Source organism: Emys orbicularis, chromosome 6, assembly GCF_028017835.1.
Source record: "Emys orbicularis isolate rEmyOrb1 chromosome 6, rEmyOrb1.hap1, whole genome shotgun sequence".
Classification (NCBI taxonomy): Eukaryota; Metazoa; Chordata; order Testudines; family Emydidae; genus Emys; species Emys orbicularis.
The window spans coordinates 123,422,463-123,446,242 of NC_088688.1; positions in this window are offsets into that span (position 1 = coordinate 123,422,463).

A 23,780-nucleotide genomic window follows, 5' to 3' on the forward strand; every position below is an offset into this window, starting at 1 on the left:
AGCAAGAGTCGATGCTCCGGCTGCTGGAGCATCAAAGTGATATGCTCCTGCGTATGGTTGAGCTGCAGGAAAGGCAGCAGGAGCAGAGACCGCCGCTACAGCCCCTCTGTAACCAACAGCAGGAGCAGAGACCGCCGCTACAGCCCCTCTGTAACCAACAGCAGGAGCAGAGACCGCCGCTACAGCCCCTCTGTAACCACCAGCCCTCCTCCCCAAGTCCCATTGCCTCCTCACCCAGACGCCCAAGAACACGGTGGGGGGGCCTCCGGCCACCCAATCACTCCACCCTAGATGATTTCCACAGCAATAAGTTTTAAAGTTTTAAAGTTTTAAAGTGCAGTGTGTCCTTTTCCTTCCTCCTCCTCCCCCACCCATCCCGGGCTACCTTTGCAATTATCCCCCTAGTTGTGTGCTGCTTCCCTCCTCCCCCACCCATCCCGGGCTACCTTTGCAATTATCCCCCTAGTTGTGTGCTCAATTAATAAAGAATGCATGAATGTGAAGTAACAATGACTTTATTGCCTCTGCAAGTGGTGCTTGAAGAGGGGAGGGGAGGGGAGGGGAGGGTGGGGTGGTTGGTTTACAGGGTAGTAGAGTTAACCAGGTGCGTGGGGGGGCTGCGATTTCATCAAGGAGAAACAAACGGAAGTTTCACACCGTATCCTGGCCAGTCACAAAACTAGTTTTCAAAGCCTCTCTGATGCGCACCACGCCCTGCTGTGCTGCTCTAACCGACCTGGTGTCTGGCTGCGCGTAATCAGCGGCCAGGCGATTTGCCTCTACCTCCCACCCCGCCATAAATGTCTCCCCCTTACTCTCACAGATATTGTGGAGCGCACAGCAAGCAGCAATAACAATGGGGATATTCTTTTTGCTGAGGTCACAGCGAGTCAGTAAGCTGCGCCAGCGCGCTTTTAAACGCCCAAATGCACATTCCACCACCATTCGGCACTTGCTCAGCCTGTAGTTGAACAGGTCCTGACTCCTGTCCAGGCTGCCTGTGTATGGCTTCATGAGCCATGGCATTAAGGGGTAGGCTGGGTCCCCAAGGATCACGATAGGCATTTCAACATCCCCAATGGTTATTTTCTGGTCCGGGAAGAAAGTCCCTTCCTCCAGCTTTCGAAACAGAAGAGAGTGCCTGAAGACGCGAACATCATGTACCCTTCCCGGCCAGCCCACGTTGATGTCGGTGAAACGTCCCTTGTGATCCACCAGGGCTTGCAGCAGCATTGAAAAGTACCCCTTGCGGTTTATGTACTCGGTGGCTTGGTGCGCCGGTGCCAAGATAGGGATATGGGTTCCGTCTATCGCCCCACCACAGTTTGGGAATCCCATTGCAGCAAAGCCATCCACTATGTCCTGCACGTTTCCCAGAGTCACTACCCTTGATATCACCAGGTCTCTCATTGCCCTGGCAACTTGGATCACAGCAGCCCCCACAGTAGATTTGCCCACTCCAAATTGATTCCCGACTGACCGGTAGCTGTCTGGCGTTGCAAGCTTCCACAGGGCTATCGCCACTCGCTTCTCAACTGTGAGGGCTGCTCTCATCCTGGTATTCTGGCGCTTCAGGGCAGGGGAAAGCAAGTCACAAAGTTCCATGAAAGTGCCCTTACGCATGCGAAAGTTTCGCAGCCACTGGGAATCGTCCCAGACCTGCAACACGATGCGGTCCCACCAGTCTGTGCTTGTTTCCCGGGCCCAGAATCGGCGTTCCATGGTATGAACCTGCCCCAGTAACACCATGATTTCCACATTGCTGGGGCCTGTGCCTTGTGAGAGGTCCATGTCAATTTCCTCATCACTATCGTCGCCGCGCTGCAATCGCCTCCTCCTCCTCAGCTGGTCCTCCTGGTTTTGCTTTGGCATGTCCAGGCTCTGCATATACTCCAGGACAATGCGCGTGGTGTTCATAGTGCTCATAATTGCCGCGGTGATCTGAGCGGGCTCCATGATCCCAGTGCTAGCTATGGCGTCTGGTCTGAAAAAAGGCGCGAAACTAGTATCTAAAGACCAGGGGAAGAAGGGAGGGAGGGAGGGAGGGGCGGGCGACTGACGAAATGGCGTACAGGTACAGGGAATTAAAATCAAGAAAGGTGGCTGTGCATCAGGGAGAAATACAAACAACTGTCACAAAGAATGCCCCCCCCCCCAGAGATTGAACTCCTAAGCCTGGGTTTAGCGGGCCATTGATTTGACGGAGGGAGGGGGGAAGGAAATGAATACAGAACAAATCTATTTTTTACATCTTAAGACGACAGTGCAGCATGACTGATAGCCCTCGGCCTTTTCTGGGTGCTTAGCAGACAATACTTGGCAGCAAATAGTATACTACGACTGGTAACCATCATTGTCCAACGAGGACGGTTAAAGGCAAGGGGTTGCTGCTGTACAGTAGCCAAAAGGCGCTCAGGCTACAATAATCTATGAGCATTTCAGGCAACCTGTAAATTTACTTGCTTTCAGACCTGAGGAAAGCTCTTCTTGCAGATCTGCTGAGCACCCAGATCGCCCTCGGCCTCTTCTGGATGCTCAGCAGACAATACTGACAGGACGGTTACCAGTCGTAATAAACCATCTACTGCCAAAAGGCAAGGGGCTGGTGCAATGCAGCCCTATGGCTGCCAGCCCCACAGCTACCAGCATCCCGAGCGCCGATGAAGGCTAATACTCATGCTGCACCGTCTACCGCCAAAAGGCAGTAAGCTGCTGCTGCTGTTTAGCAATGCAGTCCCACGTTTGCCGGCACCCGGAAGACATATGGTGACGGTGAGCTGAGCTGAGCGGGCTCCATGCTTGGCGTGGTATGTTGTCTGCACAGGTAACCCAGGTAAAAAGGCGCGAATCTATTGTCTGCCGTTGCTGTGACGGCGGGGGAGGGGCGTGACGCAATGTACCCAGAACCCCCCGCGGCACTGCTTTGCATCATTCGGGCATTGCGATCTCAACCCATAATTCCAATGGGCGCCGGAGACTCCGGGAACTGTGGGATAGGTACCCATAGGCACCCATAGTGCAATGCGCCGGAAGTCGACGCTAGCCTCGGTACTGTGGACGCGGTCCGCCGACTTCATGCACTTAGAGCATTTTATGTGGGGACACACACAGTCGGCTGCATAAAACCGGTTTCTATAAAACCGGCTTCTATAAATCCGACCTAATTTTGTAGTGTAGACAAGCCCTCAGAGCCCAGATCAATTGAGTCAGGCTTGCGGGACTTGGGCTGAAGGGCTAAAATTATGGTTTTGCTTTGTCACAGCAAACTCCTTCAGTGACTTATATAACTGTTAGCATTCTTTCGCCTAGTGGGAGAGAATCTCTAGCTTTTGGTGTGTTCAAATCAAGTAGCTGCCTTTCTGGAAGAAATGCTTTAGCCAATCACAAGTTACTGGGCTTAACAGAGGGATAACTGTGTGAAATTTAATGGCCTGTGGTCTACAGGAGGTCAGAATAGATGATCTAATGCAGTGCTTCTCAAAGCCGGTCTGCTGTTTGTTCAGGGAAAGCCCCTGGCGGGCCGGGCCAGTTTGTTTACCAGCCGCGTCTGCAGGTTCGGCCGATCGCGGCTCCCACTGGCCGTGGTTCGCCGCTCCAGGCCAATGGGGGCTGCGGGAAGCGGCGTGGGCCAAGGGATGTGCTGGCCACCCTTCCCGCAGCCCCCATTGGCCTGGAGCAGCGAACCGCGGCCAGTGGGAGCCGCGATCGGCTGAACCTGCGGACGCGGCAGGTAAACAAACTGGCCCGGCCTGCCAGGGGCTTTCCCTGCCCAAGCAGCGGACCGACTTTGAGAAGCACTGATCTAATGGTCATTCTGGCTTTAAGTTCCATACATAAAGAAATATGTATGGAAAGAAATATTGCACGTCATACTGAATGGTTTAGTGTTACAGTATCTGCATCTGTTTAATAGTTTTGCAAATGCAAGTCGCAGCAGTTAGGGCTCACTTTTGCCACTCCAACTACATTGAGTGGTACCTTACTCCCCCTGCAAGCCCATTCATTTCACTGCGAATGTGTGGCAGGAACTGGATACTTAATGTTAAAAGCTGGGACTTTCAAAGGGGGTGTAAAGGAGTCGGGCTTCCAATTCCCTTGGACTTTCAGTAGAGTTGGGCATCTAACTCTTTCTGGCCACCTTGAAAATCCCAGCTTAATTCAGCTTCTTTTAGATTTTTATTGTGTAGGCGCCCACCAACAGTTGCAAGATTCTCTTTAGGCTTAGCTAAATCACAGCATTTATGCAAGGAACATAGAATATTCTCAATCGGGTTGATCTTAAAGGTTAAACTGTGCTATTACATCATCTGTATCCAAGAATTCAATAACACTAGCAGGGCAAGCTGCTTGCAATATCATTTTGCTTGTATTGCTGCTGTGACACTAGATTGCCTGAAGATGTATAATTTTAGTATATTAACCGTACTTTTAAAAGGCTTATTACAAAAGACTTCCTACCCCTCTCAAAGTTTTGCTGGAAGAATAGAGGGTTTTTTACATCGACTGTATCGGAATATACGCTCTCAGAGAGAGACTGGGCACTTAGCTGTTTGGTCGCCTACGCTGTCTACAAAATACCCAAAATACTGCTGTGTGGCTGCACATTTATATTCCATAACAATTTAGGAAACTAACTTTGTGTTCCACTTGGTGATAGAAGACATAATGGGGACAGATGTCAAAGTTTTGTAAGGGGATTTAGTGATATGGTTGCCACTAAGGTCCAAAACCCATCTCAATCCCTCTGAACATATATTGCAGCATGAAGGCTTTCAGGAAGAGCTTTGTGTGAGTTGGTTATTTCACTTGGCAGGGTATTTATTGGGAAAAATGTTACTTCCCATAGGTTTAAATCTACCAAGTTTCACCTTGAGTTTTATGTTCAAACAAACTTAAAATCTCCTTTCAATAGACTGGTTTCCACCCAAAACCACAAGTTTATTCAATAGCAAATAACATACCAAAATCTTATGAATCTCAGTGAAACTTCTGGTGACTCTAGGCTGAGTTTTGGGGGTAGTACTCAACAAGAGCAGGAGAGATTTCCCCTGGTTTCAAGGTGCTTTACAAAAGTTACTGAGGCTTTTCTGACTAAGACTGGACTCAAAAGATGTCCAGATCAGAGAGGTTATGGTTAAGTATCTGAAACTTTTCAGGTTCTCCTATCATTGGTTAGGATTTTGTGAATCAGACAGTGATGTACAACAGAATTAATAGTGATGGACAAACCTCCAGTTTTGATGGTCTAGTGCAGACAAGCACCCCAGAGCTCAAATACTTATCTCAACCCTTATGACCTGGAAAAGTAGACTGAAAATTTCTCAGAACTTCTGAGACTCCTCCTCTTTCCAAGCCAGGTCAGAAGACACCACCACAATAGCCACTCTATGAGTAATTTGGCACAGAAATTTGCAGGTGGAACCAGGAAACGTAGAGGCACTTTAAAACAAATGCAAATGAAAAAAAAATTACATCAAGTTTTTAAAGTGCAGCATGCACACCAATTTGTGCATTCAAAAATTGGGCATTTGGCCAGCATGGAAATATAGGGACATGTTGCATATGCCCACCTTTGAAAATCTGTCCCTAACTAATTTTGCTGTAAAATGGCATGAGCCAATTATTTTTAATTGAACAGGTTCACTGATCCTTGATAATTAAGAAAAAGTAAATGCTTCTTCAAATTCTAGGGGTTATTTTCCTCCCTCCTCAAGATTCTTGGGCTTCTCCCCCAATCTCTTTTTGTATGGGTTGTGTAGAGAGGAGTAGCTCCCATTTTACTCTGCCCAGTTTCATGCCTTCCAACAGGGCCCATGTTGTAAACCCGCTTCTAACAGGAAAAAGGCAGATTTCTTTCTTGTCATACAATGGCCCTATTAAATTGTCCCAAGAGGTACAGAATCATTTGAGGTGCTCTCTTTTTCCATGTTAGCCTAGACAGTGATATACTTAATCTCTTATGAAACCAAGGGATAATGCCTTAATTCTTTAATTGATTCATCAAAATAGCTGTATGTTCTTATCCCTATGATAATAGCAATAGCTGGGGCATTACTACTAAAAAAAATGGATACTCAAAACACATGCTTAGCACAAGGAAGATGTAGCCTCTCAACTTCTCTTGCTTACTTATGCAGGGCTGGATTAACACAGGGGCTTTAGGGGCTGCAGCCCAGGGCCCCGGGCTAAGGGGGGGCCCGGCGCAACTCGGCTCAGGCAGGCTGTCTGCATGCTGCATGCATGCCGTGGCTCCACGCCACTCCAGGAAGCAGCCGGCTGCTGGCATGTCTCTGAAAGCCCCTGGCGGGGAGGCGGCTCCGTGCACCATCCCCACAGTTCCCATTGGCCGGAGCTGCGGGGGCAGTGCTTGCAGGGGTGGGCAGCACACGGAGACATGCTGTCCCCCTCCCCCCAGGGGTGCGCAGAGATGCGCCAGCAGCCGGCTGCTTCCCAGAGCAGCGTGGGGCCACGGCCTTTAAGCAGCCTGCCTGAACCCTGCTGAGCCACCGGCCAGGAACCGCCTGTGGTAAGTGCCTCCCAGAAAGCGCCTGCAACTCGCACCCCCTCCTGCACCCTAACCTCCTGTCCCAGGTCAGAATCTCCTCCTTCACTCAAACTCCCTCCCAGAAAGAAACTAATATAACAGCTGTTCTAAGGTAAGAAGAAGGCTATTTTGAATTAACTATATTCTACATGTTTTAAGATTGAAATGTCACCACAGAATGGCTTTATGTTAATTAAAAGGCAAGTTTAGTATACTGTTAATAGCCTCGATGCCATAACTGTGATCGTTTTGTTTTAAATTAGGAAAAAGACTTGTATACAGGGGCCCCATAAAATCTAATAGCCCCAGGCCTACAGGAGAGTTAATCCGGCCCTGCACTTATGGTTTTCATTTTATATTTAATAAACACAAAAACAAGCTTTGGGTAGCTCGGAAGCATGTCTCTTCCACCAACAGAAGTTGGTCCAATAAAACATGTTACCTCACCCACCTGGTCTTTAACATGACTTAGTGTAATTTAAAAACTGCATTGTTTTCTGTGCTTAAGGATGTTAAACTTAGGGCCTGATCCAAAGCTCACTGCTGTAATAGAAAGAGTCCCATCTGAAGGCATGGTCTTTGGATCAGACCCTTATTGCACAGTCTCTCTCTAAAAATAGAGTGCTCAGGCAAGCGTAAGGAGACATTGATCTGTGCTTCCTGCCACCTTGAACTGCCGATTCCTATTTTCAGTCTGAACCAGTGCCCACCAAGTGTTCTGTCAAAGACAAATGTGCAGCTCATGTATTTGTATCGGACCAGGCATCTGTGCAGTGATGCAAGTCTTAGGGTAAGTAATATTAACAAGGCCACACTGTGCTACCTTCAACATGATATTTAGTTATATAGCACTGTAAAATTAAAGGCATGATAACACACCACTGAGTAGTTTCTGTGGCTATAATTTCTTTATTAGCCTTTACTAACCATTGGATTTCCCCAGTTAAAATTGCTTGTTGTCTACCACTTTCAGCCCAGAACGGTGGGTGGGATTTTCTTGTCGTTGTTGTTGTTGCAATACTGTAGTATTTTTATTTTTAGCATGATGGCAGCACAGATAACAAGTACCTGGCTCTACAGTGCTTGTGTGGTTTCCTGTTCTGTACTGCAAATTGAACCTGGTTCAGGATGACATGCTTGAAGAAGATTGAACTAAATACACAATGCAGCCTGAAGAGGTACAAGGTAATGTGTCAGGAGAGAGAGACTATAGCTATCCTGTCATCTGGAGCCCAGTGATTCTCTTCCCCCCCCCCCCCCCCCCGAAATGGAAGTTGTAGTTTCCCATATTTACAAAAAACAATACTTCAGAGTACAAAGCTGTTCAGCAAATAAACACATGTTCTATCTTAGCTAAGTAATTTAGTGTTAGGATATGTCCTCAAGGCTCATGCTAAAACAAGATGTGAGCAATACTGAACCCCAAGTTTACTGCTATGCTCAGTCACGCTGCATGGAGTTCTAACTAGAACAAAGAGATGGTAACATACAAAGGGACTTCCCTAACCCTGGCAACCTCCCTCTCATCCAGCTAAGAGCACTGTCTGCATGACTGCTTAAACTGAAGAATATTGTAATGGGCCAGCTTGTGATCCCCTCGCTCATACAGCTGAGCAGTTACTCACACTATTAGTCCTGTTGACTTTACTGGGATTGTTCAGGTGAGTAACTGAGCACAGCTGTGAGTAGAGGGTTCACTGGCCCACGAAATGCCACATTCAATAAATAACACAGCTATATTTATCTGTAACTGTGTAATTAGCAATCTAGAGAAAATGTTTGGGGAGCGGCTGCTTTTTGACTAAATACTGAAATTTGGGTCCATATTAGAGATATCACTGTTTAGTGCCTTTTATCAGGTTACTTGCACAAGGCAATGAAAACAGCTAGTGTGGTTTAGTCTCCCATGGACTGGAATAGTTACATTTAATTTCAGTTGTTGGGTCTAGTGTGGGAGTGTGGTTGGCCACCTGTGATGTACAGGACATCAGACTAGATGATTTGATAATCCCATCTGGCCTTAGACTCTATGGCTTTGGCTCAGCAATCAGAGCCAGGTGGGTAGCCCTTTGCATCTGCATGAAGCCATATTAAAGTCAACAGGGCTACCTGGGGGTGCTAATATCTGCCCAAATCGGATTGCAGGAGCAGGGCCTGTGTTTCACCTACATATGCATTATCTAAGGACTTGTCTACACTTGAAAGTTCATTTGGATTAAGGTAGGATGTGAATTTAAAGTGCAATTGCTATTCCTGGATAACTCAATTTGGGGACACACTTTTTCTGGAATAAAAGACTTATTCCTGTTTACTTTAATGTGAATTAAGCTAAACTGAGAATCTCCATATGTAGACAAATAATAAAGGACCCTCAGCATCCCCCCTTTGTCTTCTTCCTCCCCTTGCAAACAGTGATATGCCTGTTTCCAATACAGTTGCAATGATTTGTTTTAAGTACCCACAAACCAAAGTCATCTTGGTGCAAGATCTTTAATAAATGGAATGTATATTTGTTACCTAAATGGTGCTAAGGGCCTTTTGGCAAAGCCCAGAAAAGTAACTCTTTGAATCTTCATCCTCTCTTCATTTTATTAGGCTGTGGAAAGAAACACTTATCTAGGAGCCAGTTGCTCTTAGTTAATTCAATAATTACAAACTTGAAAGAAAAGTTGTAATATATGAGCTCATTAAGTAATTGGACCTCACTTTATAATTTAAGCAATGATGGGTACATCTTTACAGCTGAATCAATTAACTTAACTGACTATTGGATCTACTGATTAGATCTTACAGCTCAATTAAAGAGCAGAAAAAAACATCTAATTTGGTTAATTTACCTCCTGCCTGTAAATATCACTAAAGGGTATTGAATCTGATTCACTTAAAAGTATACAAGAGTGTAGATCTAAGATGGTTACGTTTTCCTCTTTATTTTCTGTTTGCAATGTGAAAGCTTTTAATAAAATTCACCATATATATCTGATTTGTTAGTAATAGGCAAAATGAACAAACTTTCCTTCTCATTTATCATTTCTAGGAGAGGCATCTTCTGTTTTTTAATGTGGAATTTAAAAAAAAAAAAATCCAGACAAATGACAAAAGGAATCCAAGGACAGAAAATAAATATGCCTATACTTAGATCTTTATTAAACCAACTTCTAAGAGATGATCACTTTTAAGGAGAAAGACTTCTATACATCTCCAAGGGATCAAAATTCAACTAAAAAGGTAGAGCTTCCCAGAGAAACAAAAGTCATTCTATCTAAACAGATTTGAAATTACAGTAGTGCACTCTAGCATAATTACCGTATCCTATTGAAGCAGCTGTACATTTTAAAAGTTTTAAAATTTTTTAAAGTTTATTATAGTTACAGCTAAATCAATGTCTCAAACAATTTCCTCTATTTCCAAGATCTTGGTTATTAGCCTGAGTTACCAGTGCACCAAATTTAATATTGCCTTTATCATTTGTACTCAAAGGAATTTCTTTTCACCTCCCTGGATAGTAGAGAATGTTAGATTAAGACATGCAATAAAAAGAGCTTTAGAAATGAAACAATTTTTATGACCCCTATAAAGCACATCCTAGCTACCCTCTAACATATCAACAAATATGGTAGAAATAAAAATAAAAAGTATGTGTCTCTGCAAACACAGAAATTCTCTCTATATATCATATACACACTGTTGTATCTAAGACCCCTACCCAATTTGATACACATTTCCATACATCCTTTTTATGGATGTTGAACATATAGGGTGGGATTTTCAGAAGTGCACAATATTGTTCCAACTCCCACTGATGTCCAATCTAAGATTCCCATTGTTTGCATTTATACTGGGCTTGCTTCTAGGACCAGATTTACAAATGTGACTGAGTTAGGCACCTAACTCCCAATGAAAATCCTGTTTGGGTGCCTTTGTAAATCCCATGAGGGGCTAGATTCACCGATAGGCACCTAATTGCCACTTAAGCACCTAAATTCCCAAATCAGGCCCCACTGGAATTCACAACCCCCCCACCCCCCACTCACCTGCTGCCAAATCCTGTAGGCACCTAAACTTGCTCAGTGCCTAAAAGTTCCCTGGGTGCCTATGTTCCTGCCTATACACGAGTACACTGCAACCCTATGCCAGGCATCTGGACTCCTAAGCCCCAGAGCAATGCATGAACCATGTTTTTACTCAAGTACTGGAACAGATTACCAAGAGATGCTGTGGCATCCCCATCAATGGAGGTTTTTAAGAACAGGTTAGTTAGACAAATACCTGTCAGGGATGGTCCAGGTTTACTTAAGCCACGTCTATACATTCAGCGCTTCAGCGGCACAGCTGTACCAACACATCTGCGCTGCTGCTGCACGTTTGGTTAAGATGCTTTATGCTGACGGGAGAGAGATCTCCTGTCAGCGTAAAAAAAAAAAAAAAAACTCTGTGACCGGCAGAAGCTATGTCAGCAGGAGACGCTCTCCCGCCGACATAGCGCTGTGCCCACTAGTGCTCATGTCAGTGTAACTTATATCCCTCGAGGGGTGGTTTATTCACACCCTGAGCGACATAGCCTATGTCGGCATAACTTATGTCTAAACTTCACCCTAAGTGCTGCCTCAGCCCAGGGAGATGGACTAGATGTTAATACACCACACCACATTGGCCTTTTCACAACTGCATTACATTGTTGGCTCATATTCAATTTGTGATCCACTGTAAACCCCAGCTCCTTTTCGGCAGTACTACTACCTAGTTCTGCATTTGAGTTTTCTTCCTCAATTTAGTACTTTTGCACTTCTCTTTTTTGAATTTAATCTTGCTGATTTCAGACCAATTTCAAAATTTGCCCAGGTCATTTTGAATTCTAATCCTGTTCTCCAAAGTGCTTGCAACCCCTCCCAGCTCGGTGTCAGCCACAAATCTTATGAGCATACCTTCCACTCCACTATCCAAGTTATTAATGAAAATATTGAATAATACCAGATCCAGGATAAACCCTGGCAGGACCCCACTAGAAACGTCCACCAGTTTGACAGTGAAACATTGATAGCTTCTTTTTTGGGTATGCCTACACTTGGAGCTGGGGCGTGAGTCCCAGCTTGAAAAGACATACCCTGCGCTAGCTCTCATCAAGCTAGCATGCTAAAAATAGAGCATAGCCACTGTGGTGCAAGCAGACACACGCAAAGTACATACCCATCTGAGACCCTAGGCACGTACTTGGGACAGGTAGCCCTTCCCCCATTCATGTCACTGTGGCTGCACTCTATTTTTAGCACACTAGCACAGGTATGTTTCCTTGAACTGGGAATCACAACCAAGTATAGACAGACCCTTTGAGAACAGTTTTTCACCAGTTGTGCAGCTACCTTATCGCAGTTTCATCTAGGCCACATTTCTCTAGTTTGCTTATGAGAATGTCACGTGGGACTCCGTCAAAACCAAAGCAGGCTCCTAAAATCAAGATAAATCACATTTACTGCTTCCCCCCATTCACTAGGCCAGTAACCCTGCCAAGGAAGGAAATTAGGTTGCTGTGGCATGATTTGTAATAGTCAATATGTCAAGAACTTACCATCCTATTATCCTCTAAGTGCTTACAAATTGATTGTTTAATAATTTGTTCCAGTATCTTTCCGGGAATTGAAGTTAGACTGATTGGTATATAATTCCCCGGGTCCTCTTTGTTCCCCTTTTTAAAGGTAGATACTGTGTTTGCCCTTCTCCAGTTCTCTGGGCCTGCACCCGTTCTCCATGAGTTCTCAAAGAGAATTGCTAATAGTTCTGAGATTGCTTCAGCTAGTTCCTTACTGAACTGGTTGAGGTGTTGAGTATGCTCTCAATAAATGACTGTGGTGGTTGACTGAGTACCTAAGCTGCACTTTTGGGGGTTTAATCACTCACAGAAGCAGTTTACTGTCTCATATGCTACTTCTTCATAAATTTTGCCCTTAAAGTCAGGTTGACAGCATAGTAACAGGGTTTGGTTTTGTTTTTAAGCATACACAGTGAGACTAGAATTGCACCACAGCTGAAATTTTTTCATGTATAGGGTTTGGACTGGCAATTATATGCTCTGATCTAGGGCAGGACTAAACATATGCTAACCTTAAGCACGTGAGTAGTCCTCACTGAAATTAAGCACATCTTTAAGTATTTTGCTGAATCAGGGGCTTTATCACTATAAAAGCTACAATGATGTTTAGAAAGACTACGGGGTAACTCTAGTATTCTCTGTCAGTCAAATGGGTTGTATGTCTAAGATTATCTGTAAAATAGTGTATATGGTTCCATGGCTGACACACACACTTTAGCAGAGCTCCCATTCACTTCAGTGGAGTCAGGATTGGATTTTGGATTACCTATGTGCAATACAGTTCATTTGGGGCCTGATCCAAATCCCATGGAAGTCAATGGAAATCTAGTTTTTTTTGGATCAAGCCTTTACCATCTAATTTATAAAGCACTGGAATACCTTGAGTCTCTTATGAGATATTCTGATGTGGGTCTCCCTCGGTCTCTCCTGTTGAAGCTGTTGAGTTATGATGGTGGTGGGGGGAGGAGAGCATGAGAATGACTCTGTGTCCTGGTAATTAAAGCACTCCCCTCAGAGGTGGGAGACCCAAGATCCAATCCCTCAGTTCGATGACTTAATTATATATCCACAGTGGAACAACTTAAACAGGAGAGACTGAGGGATCCACGCCTTAGAATATTCGATAGCCCAGTGATTAGGGCACTAACCTTGAGAGGTGGTAGATATCTGCTAAAATCCTTTCTTCCCCTCAGGGAGAATGGACCAATGGTTCATCTAGCCAAGTATCCTGTCTTCTGACAGTGGCCAATGCCAGGTACTTCCAAAGGAATGAACAGAACAGGCAATCATTGGATGATCCATCCCATGTCATCCATTGCCAGCTTCTGCAGTAAGACGGTTAGGGACACCTAGAGAATGGGGTTGCATCCCTGACCATATTGACTAATAGGCATTGATGGACATATCCTCCAGGAAGTTATTTAAATCTTTTTTGACCCCAGTTCTACTTTTGGCCATCAAAACGTCCCCTGGAAATGAGTTCCACAGGTTGAGTATTTGTAGTGTGAAGAAGTACTTCCTTGTGTTTGTTTTAAACCTGCTGCCTATTAATTTCAGTGGGTGAAGGGGTAAATAACACCTCCCTATTCACTTTCACAAAGTAAAGGGAAATCAGGCCTCACCAGTCTATTAGAATTCTTTGAGGGTGTCCATAAGCATGTGGACAGGGGTGATCCAGGGGATACAGTGTACTTGGATTTTCAGAAAGCCTTTGACAAAGTCCCTCACTAAAGGTTCTTAATCAAAGTAAGCTGTCATGGGATAAGATGGAAGGTCCTCTCATGGATCAGTAACTAGTGAAAAGACCGGAAACAAATGGTTAGTTTTCACAATGGAAAGAGATAAATAGCATGGTCCACTAAGGATCTGTACTGGGACTCGTACTCTTTAACATATTCATAAATGATCTGAAAACCATAAGTGATCTGGAAATAGTGAGGTGGTAAAATTTGCAGATGATACAAAATTACTTACGATCTCACAAAACTGGGTGACTGAGCAAGAAAATGGCAGATGAAATTCAATGTTCAGAAGTGCAAAGTTATGCACACTGGAAAACATAATCCCAACTATACATACAAAATGATGGGGTCTAAATTAGCTGTTATCACTCAGAGATCTTGGGTCATCCTGGATCGTTTTCTGAAAACATCTGCACAATATACTGTGACAGTAAAAAAAAAGCTATCAGAATGTTAGGAAACATTAGGAAAGGGATGGATAATAGGGTTAAAATCATAATGACACTACATAAATCAATAGTATGTTCACACCTTGAGTACTGCATGCAGTTGTGGTCACCCCATCTTAAAAAACAAACAAACAAAAACACATTAGAATTGGAAAAGGTGCCGACAAGGCCAACAAAAATTATTAGCAGGGGTGAAAGTAACTCCAGACACTTTCCGGTACGGCGCCGGGGCAAGCTCCGGCCCCCGGAAAGGGCGGGGCCTCTGGTGGAAGGGCGGGACTGGGGAGTCAGCATCCCCCAGCGAGCCCTTCTAGGCTGCCTGGCCTGTGCCGCCCAGAGCTCCAGTGGTGATTTAAAGGGCCCAGGGCTCTGGACGCTGCTGCTGCAGTATCGCCGGCCCCGGGGCAGCTGCTCCCTTTGCCCCCCCGCCCATTGGCGGCCGAGGTGGGGGAAAGGGGCAGGGATGTTAAAGCGCTGCAGGGTCCTTTGCCGCGGCAGCGCTTTAATGTCCCTGCCCCTTTTTGCCTCCCATCGGCGGCCCTGCCGGTACGGACCCTACCAGCAGGGCCACTGACGGGGAAGGCAAAAGGGGCCATGTGTATGATAGAGTTCTATGAAATCATGAATGCTGTGGGGAGAACCCTAACCACTGGGATAAAAGTAATGAGGGACGTCCTTCTCCTCCTCCTCCTCCTCACCCCCCCAAGGCATTTTGTGTAGCTTGTCCATAGGGTCCTGATCCAGCAGGCAAGCTCTGAGCACACTTGCTGGATCAGGCCCCACACGTGATTTAGGCAGAGGAACACTTATCTGCCCCTGCTTCACGCATCGCTTTGGGGCATAGGAGTCCAGATGCCTGGCAGGGGACTTCAGTGCACTCGTACACAGGCATCTCTTGGTAATCTGTTCCAGTACTTGGGTAAAAAACAAGACTGAGATTTTTATTCATAGTTTTAAATGAAGACACCCAGGACTACCGGTGCACCTTGAAAGTCAGGCACTGAGCACCCCTAGCTTATCTGGAAGCCCATGGGTTCTTGTGCATAACTTTAGGAACCGACATTTGAAATTTTTGGCCTTATCCTTTCAACATGCTCTATGGCAGGATAAAAATCATGTTTATGTTTTACTATGAAATCAAATTACAGGGAAAGTATTAACATTTTGTCTTCAGAAACATAAGAGAGTAGGCAACATAAAGGGAATGGAGTTTGTGATAAAGGAATAAAATTTTCAGTGGTTAGTCTTCAATATGTGGCTACTCCAAACACACTGAAGTCTATGGAAAGCCTCTACTGTGTCTTTGAAGAGTGCAGAGGGGCTAACACTGATCACTGATAAAACAGAAATCCTTCAGAGGTGGCAATAGCATTTCAGTGATTGTAGTGGGGCAGCTGCCCCACTCCAGGAAAGCAGGGGTTAAAAGCTGCCTTTGAAGAGGGCTGTGGCTGGAACCCAATTAGAAAAGGGGTTAGGAAGGAGCTGGGTCAGTCTCACTCCAGCCTTGGAGTGGAAAGGACCTAGCTGCCTGAAGGAACTCTGGCCTGGCAAGTCCCCAGGCTGAGGCCTTGCTGAAGGCCAAAGGAGGTACTAGGGCTGCAGGGAGACAGCTGGGCCAAGAAAGGCAGGAGGTCCAACCGCCTTGCCAGTGATGAGTGGCCATTACAGACTTCAGTTTGCCCCAGGGAAAGGGGGCTAGATGACAACTGGCAGTAGCCACTGAGGCAAGGTGGGCTTAGAGGGTTGGGGGTTCCTCTGGGAGGGGAGACCCAGAGTATGCAGGTACTGCTGTGGGCAGAACCCCAAGTTAAAGGGCACCAGGTTCCGGGAGGGACACGGGGCCTGAGGCAGGAGAGACACCGGCCAGCAGGAGGTGCTCCGAGTGCTGGAATTGAGCTAATTCCCAGACGACCAGCAAAAGGCGCCGCGCCAGTGAGTCAGCGATCTGCTACGGTGATCCTTAGAAAACAATGTTCAACAAGGCACTAATAAGAGCAGTGCATCAGCCGACATGTAATGATAATGTGGGCACAGCCCCATCCTTTGACAAAGTCAGCACTGCAATCAGTGCCTTGAAGAACTTCAAGGCTCTGGGATTTGAGGTCATTACTGCAGAAATATTCAAGTATGGAAATGAGATCCTGGCTAGGCGACTGCATGGACTGTTTATCAACATATGGAGTATTGCAAGACACCACCATTGTCACCATATGCAAGAGGAAAGGTGAAAAATTGGACTGTTCTAACTGCTATAGTATCTCATTACTCTCCATTGTTGGAAACGTTCTAACTGGAGTACTCTTTCGACATCTGCTACGCAACATCACTAATCATGTGCTACCAAAGTTGCAATGTGGTTTTAGGCCAATGCAAGGAATGGCAGACATGATGTTTACAGCCCTCAGATGCAGAAGAAATGCACAGAACATCAACCGGACCTTATTGACCTGGCTGAAGCATTTGAGACCATCAGTAGATGGGCTTTGACAATTATGACATAAGTTTGGTTCTCCAGAAAAATTCACCAACGTTCTGAGGCTATTTCCAGATGGAATGCTCAGACGAGTCTGCATAGATGGAGTTCTGTCTGACCCATTTTCTATCACTAATGGTATTAAGCAGGGCTGTGCTGTTGATCCACTCTTGTTTAGTCACTTCTATGAAGCAATGTTCAATGCCAGTATTCAGGATACCTTTCTGATCCTTTAGAAAATTAATTAATCTGAACAGACTGTGATCTTCCATGAAGGTCTTTGGGGCAATTGTTCATGAGCTGCTGTATTCCACTTACTTGCTTTAGAAGCGCACACACACACACACACACACACACACACACACACACACACACACACACACACACACACTCACTCTAGAAGAGGGGCGGGCAAACTTTTTTTGTCCTGAGGGCCACATCGGGTTTCCAAAATTGTATGGAGGGCCGGTTAGGGGAGGCTGTGCCTCCCCAAACAGCCAGGCATGGCCCAGCAAACGCCCCCATCCAAACCCCCTCCCCTCGCTTCGCGCCCCCTGACAGCCCCCCTGGGACTCCTGCCCCATCCATACCTCCCTGTCCCCTGACCATTCCCGGACCCTCTGCCCCGACTGCCCCCTGCCGCCCCATCCAACCTCTCCTCTCATTCCTGACTGCCCCCCCGGGACCTCTGCCCCATCCAACCACCCCTTCTCCCTGTCTACCTCCGGAACCCCTGTCCCTGACTGCCCCCTGCCGCCCCATCCAACCCTCCCTCTCCTTCCTGACTGCCCCCCGGGATCCCTGCCCCTATGTTCCCTGCCCTTTGACCACTCTGACCCCTATCCACACCCCCGCCCCCTTACCACCACCCCGAACTCCCCTGCCCTCTAGCCAACCCCCCTGCTCCCTTACCATGCTGCCTGGAGCACCAGTGGCTGGCGGCGCTACAGCCGCGCTGCCCAGAGCACCAGGACAGGCAGCCGCGCCGCCCGGCTGGAGCCAGCCACGCCACCGCACAGCACAGAGACCGGGTCAGGCCGGGCTCTTCAGCTGCACTGCCCCAGGAGCTCGCAGCCCCACCACCCAGAGCATTGCGCCGGCCACGCAGTGAGCTAAGGCTGTGGGGGAGGGGGAGGGGAAACAGCAGGGGAGGGACCGGGGGCTAGCCTCCAGGGCCAGGATCTCAGGGGCCGGGCAGGAGGGTCCCGTGGGCCGGATGTGGCCCATGGGCCGTTGTTTGCCCACCTCTGCTCTAGAAGATATACAATTGATTTTGGAGAGATTTGCATAGTCTACAGAATGGTTTGGGCTGAAAATCTGGCAGTCAGCCTGTGCTAGGGAAACCCTGTATGAAACCAAAAGTCACCAGCAGCAACACATAGCTTAATGCCGTTACCGACTTCCGCTATCTTGATAATATATTGTCAAATGAGGTCAATAGAAACATCATTAACAAGGAGCTGACAAGTCATATCAACAAAGCCAGTTCATCATTTGATAGACTATCATTCAGAGTCTGGCCGCAATACGGTATTAATCTTCAAACCAAGTTAAAAATTTATAACACAGTTGTGCTGTCCAACCTGTTGTGTGTGTGTGAGATCTGTTACAGGCATCACATTAAGCTTCTAGATAAATCCCATTTATGACATCTGTGTGCCGTACTCTGCATCAAATGGCAGGATAAAGTTACTAATAATGAGGTTCTGGAACATAGTCACTCCAGAAGGGTTGAAGCCATGTTTATTCTATTACAGTTACATTGGGTTGGTCCTATTGAGGCTGGATGACATCAGAATGCCAAAGCAGTTGTATGGTGAACTGAAAGTAATCACCACATACAAGGTGGCCAGAAGAAACATTTCAAGGACACATTAAAGCATAAGTTGAAACAGTGAGACATGACCGTTGTGAGTCATCAGTAACAGATAGGTCACGCTGCCAAGCAGTGTCAACAATGGGGTTACCCAGTTCAAGACTAACTGCTATATAGATCTTGAAGCACAGTAATTGAGTCGCAAACAGCAGCATATTCAGCAGGCACAGACTGTAATCTCCTTTGGCATTGAGCCATGCACCTCATGAGGAAAGGACTAACCTACACACAATCTTTTTAGCAACAACTGTATTCCCAAGACATAAAACAATACTCAGCATCATCTTTCATCATGAAAGATGGAGACAACAACAACTACTACTCCAGGCAAACTGAAACCAATGGAAAGTCTCATATGACTTCCACAAGCTTTGACTCAAGCTCTATGCAAGTTTCCAGTATATAATGTACATACTTTTTCATGCAACATATGCATTGTGTCATTTTCATAACTTTGATACATCGTATGTGTTTCCAAAGATTAATTAGGCCCCATAGAGTAAAATTTTCAAAAGGATTTTGGCTACTTAGGTGTCTAAGTCCCATTGACTTTCAATGGGATTTGGTCTCCTGAATGTCCAAGTCACTTTTGAAAATTGGATTTAGGTGCTTTTGTAAATTTTATCCCTAACTTTAACATCTCATATACTTATCCTCTCTGCTTCAGAAGTTTGCCTTTGTTGTATGAGCATAGTCCAGGACAGAAAATAACACTCATGAAATAATTCTTTGCTAGTACAAAGCCAACAAGATTTAAAGCTTTAAAAACTCAAGTAAAATGGATGCGCCAGTTGACATTGCATTTTCTTTGAAGGATACGATCTAACACACATTATTCAAACAAAATCTAATCTCAGTAAGTCAGAAACTATTAGCTTGACTACAAATGGGTTTAAAATGGATCTTTTAGAGAAAATCTTTTCTTGTAGATTCTGGTTAAAGAAACGGAACAGCTACATGAAAAACTTTATATTTTGTCTGCGTCAATAGGATGTCGGACCAGGAGTCCGGCCCTGCCAGAGGTATTACTGATGATACTTTAGATCGCTGCCTGGCAATGCATAGTCTCAATTCACAGTATGTCATGGTAGAGCCAATAAGGATGGTGAACAAAAGCCTCCAAAATAAAAATTAATATATTTTGAATGGCTAATAGAAAACACCCACAATTTAACCATTGGCTACTGTGTGCTAGAAAACTGTTCCATTGTAGTAATGACCACCATTCACACACACACACACACACACACAGGCTTTCAAACCCAGTTCCCATTTGTATTTAATAATGGGATCCTGTTGGCCAAACAGTGCTATGATGTGAAGTATGGAGAGGAAGGATGGTCTGGTTGTTAGGGCACCAGCCTAGAACCTCGGTTCTAGGCTTGAGAGATCTGGGTTTAATTACTTTCTCTACCACAGGTTTCAAGTGCAACCTTGGGCAAGTCACTTAGCCTCTCTGTTCCTCAGTCCCCTATCTGTAAAATGGAGATAACAGTAATTCCCTACCTCACAGTGGTGTTGTGAGGATAAATACATTAAGGCTGCTCAGGCTCTCAGATGCTATGGTACTGGGGACCATATAAGTACGTATGATAAGCAGACTATAATTATGCAATACTCAGGTATGATAGGTAGGCAGGGAAAGGAATGGGGGCTCCTCCCACGGAAAATAGCCAAGTGAATAATGTTTGCAGAAGAAATATTTAACCTCTGCACTTAAACATTATTGGAAAAGATTGCACATCCCCAGCCACACAACCCCACAAATGACTTGTTTACTGTATTAAAACAAAATAAAAATATAAACACGAGATTCTATATGAAGCACTATTAGAGATCTAATTAATCTTTGCAAACATATACAATATATCAGCATTATGATTTTTTAAGTGCAAACCAAATATGTACAGGAAATGCAGATACTGAACACTGTATTAAAAATATCAGCTATGGATTGAGCAAACACCATCCATTTGTTTGTTTTCTTAATTAGTTTATTTTACTTTTGAAGCTGAGACATGCATGAAACATAAAACATACTTTGTAGGGGTGATATTTATTCTGTTGTACAGTATGTTAAAAAGAGGAACATTTTTTCAAACCAGAGATGTGGAAAGAAAAAAAAAATTGATCAGCAAAGCATGACCTTTGCTCACTACAGAATGTACTTATTTGGAGATTGACATTAATTATAAAGCTGGAATAAAGCTCAGGTTCACAATATAAACACAGCAAGGAAAGTGAAACAATTTGATGATCATGAAAAATTCAACTCAACTGCCTGAGGCAGGCAAACAAACAAACACACAAGCAAACAAACAAAGTCAACCATCCCACCACTACAGGAATATTGAAATCATTGAAAGCTAAAATAAATGCAAATAGCCCCTTGACTGAAATATTAAAAATGATATCCAGAAAAATACAGTGCAATTTCAAAACATTCAGCTTTGATGATGACTTTGATACAATAATTACTGGGTGACATTCTATGGCCTGGATTATGCAGAACCATCATAATGGTCCCTTCTGGTGTTAATCATCAAACCCAGATGATTTGCTCAGTCAGCTAATTTTCTGGAACCCTACAATTCCATTGCTTTGCAGGAAAGGTGGGTGTTTTTTGTTTAAGAATCAGAGTTAGGGCATGTCTTCACTACCCGCCGGATCAGCGGGTAGCGATCGATCTATCAGGGATCGATTTATCACGTCTACACTAGACGCAATAAAATCAATCCCCGATCGCTCTGCCGTCGACTCCGGAACTCCACCACAGCGAGAGGCGGAAGCGGAGTCGACGGGGGAGCGGCAGCGGTTGACTCGCCGCCGTCCTCACAGCCAGGTAAGTCGACCTAAAATACGCAACTTGCGTATCTTAGGTCGACCCCTGCTCCCCCCGTAGTGTAGACCTAGCCTTATTGAATGGAATGGAGGGGACACCAGCAGGACATGTAGAATTTTAGGTCACCATGACTGTTCCTAAGGAATTATCCTCCTCCCATTGGAAAAGAGTGGGAGCAGGATCACACCCATGTTTTGCAATTACTGCTATCTGTAAATATTAAAAGACCACCACTATCTTGCAAACTAGATCTGAGTAAAAAATGGAATTCCCATCTTGTGAGAAATTGCAATATTTTGACATTAATTTTCATTGCGAGTTGGGATGAAAAGTCAAAATATCAAAGTTTTGTGCAGAATTAAGTGTTCCAAAAATTATTTAGAAAATGGCAAGATACTTTATTTCAACAGTTTTAACTGAAACAAAACTGATAGAGCCAAGCAGAAACATTTTGTTTTGAGTGGGGAGCCAACATTAGTGGTTTCATCTACCTGAGCTGTCACAACTTCTCCAATGAGTTTTAGTTCTGGGTCCCACATGTCCCCACAGAGGAGAAACAGGACATGTGACCAAACTATTTCTCCCATGATGCATCATGACAGCTCAGCCTCTGGGAGAAATTGTGGGTGCATCATAAGAGATTTAGTCCAGCCAGAGACCAGAAAGGAGAATCTGTGCATGTGGGACCCAGAACTGAAACTCCCAGCAGCCACTCTGGTGTCTTACTCAGAGGGTGCCATTAACACTGATTACAATTTGAAATGGAACAATATTTAAATTTTCAGTTCCAGATGGAAAATATTGCCAAATCCATTTTTTTTTCTTGCAGCAAATTTCAATGAAACCCCATCTGAAAGCTATGACAATATCCTGGACAAACCTTATGAAATTAACAGGAGTACTTGTGGCACCTTAGAGACTAACAAATTTATTAGAGCATAAGCTTTCGTGGGCTACAACCCACTTCTTCGGATGCATTACTCCTGTTATTTTTGCGGATACAGACTAACACGGCTGCTACTCTGAAACTTATGAAATTAAGTTTCAGTATTGGAGAAATCCATTGTATTGAAAATGCAAATGTTTGTGTACTATTGTTCTGTTCAGTCCTACTTCTCTATGAGAAAGGCAAGGCTAATGCAATCTCTGGGAGATATTAGGAACTTCAAAGGACTTTTTAGGACAACACATTTGAAGTGGATTTGCTAGGAAATACTTGGAGGTGAGGGGAATGCAAATGACCCAACTCCAATCCATCCTTTTGAAGCTGCACTTTGAGGTGAGACCTATTGTCTCTGGCTGATTACTTATTCACAGTGTCCTCAAAGAGTCAAACTGGATAAATGAGCGAAGCTGTATCTACACTTTAACCACTACACAATATCACTGTAGCCCTTCTGTGCAGACCAGGGGTAGGCAACCTATGGCATGCATGCGAAAGGCGGCGCGCGAGCTGATTTTCAGTGGCACTCACACTGCCCAGCTCCTGGCCACCGGTCCGGGGGGCTCTGCATTTTAATTTAATTTTAAATGAAGCTTCTTAAACATTTTAAAAACCTTATTTACTTCACATACAACAATAGTTTAGTTATATATTAGACGTATAGAAAGAGACCTTCTAAAAATGTTAAAATATATTACTGGCACACAAAACCTTAATAGAGTGAATAAATGAAGACTCGACACGTAGACCCTCACTACGGCAACGGGAGGGGTTCTCCCCTTTCTGTAGTTAAACCATCTCCCTGAGACATGCTGCCAACATCAGGGTTTGGTCAGCTTAACTACGTTATTCCAGATGTGGATTTTTCACACCCTTGAGCAATGTAGCCGGGTCGACCTAGCTAGCGTAGACCTGGCCTGACTCTTACTCATGTTCTGGTCAAAAGGGTGTTATGAACTTGAACACACCTGTGTCGGGTTTGAAGGATTGCTCACCTGCCAGAGCCCATATTGGAGTTGAGCGAGAAGGTTGGGGGAGGGGTGCATAAGTGTAGATTATGTCATTGTTTTTAATATGTTTTCTCTGTATGGCTTTTATTTTAAGAATAAAAAGGGATTAGTTAGAAATAGCTTTGTGGTAGGTTAACTGGGGCAATTGCACTGTTATTAGTTTCTAAAGAACAAGCAAAGCAGAGATGCTGGCATGCATAGGCCATCTGACTCGCTGGGGAACAACACAGAGTAGGCAGGGGATCGTGAAGCCTGGAAATACCCCAGTCAGAAGGGGGAGAGATGTGGATCTCCACCTCAGAGAGGCAACAGGC